Source organism: Antrostomus carolinensis, unplaced genomic scaffold (genome assembly GCF_000700745.2).
Source record: "Antrostomus carolinensis isolate BGI_N321 unplaced genomic scaffold, ASM70074v2 scaffold23212, whole genome shotgun sequence".
NCBI lineage: Eukaryota > Metazoa > Chordata > Aves > Caprimulgiformes > Caprimulgidae > Antrostomus > Antrostomus carolinensis.
In genome coordinates this window covers 15,580-16,113 of record NW_010297894.1, presented here as the reverse complement: position 1 = coordinate 16,113, position 534 = coordinate 15,580, and positions in this window count along the sequence as shown.

Below are 534 nucleotides of genomic sequence, written 5' to 3'. Positions count from 1 at the left end.
GTGTTTCTCCAATGCTCAAAATGCCTGGGATCACTAGAAAGAGTACTTCTCATGAATTATTGTAAAGGATTGGGCTTGCTTTCCATTTGAAATATCTGATGGATTAACTGTTTAAAAAGGGAGGGGGCAAGAGAAGCACCCAGAAATCCTTAGGGTGCTCAGACAGCCTGGGCTTGTGCATAACATGTAAGTGTTGGCATGCATGGTTTCTCTGGAGGTGTGTTCAGGAAAGAGTTGGGACAGTACAGAAGTCATGTATGCATTTTGACAAGCCCTGCTCTTTTGTCTTGAGAGGAACAACTTGATGCCACAGGGAGCACCTTGGGGCAGTCTGCCTACTCCATCTTCTTTAGCAAAGGGATTGTGACAGCCCCATTGCCCCTTCTCAGGTTCTGCCTTTGTGGCCCCACCAGCCACTGCTGCATCTTCTGAACTAATGAAAGGCAAAGGATGAAATTCCCCAAATGCCCTGACCCTGCTGGGGCACTTCAATGGCTGTCTGGGAGGATGGGGTGCTTGCCTTTTTTTTTTTTT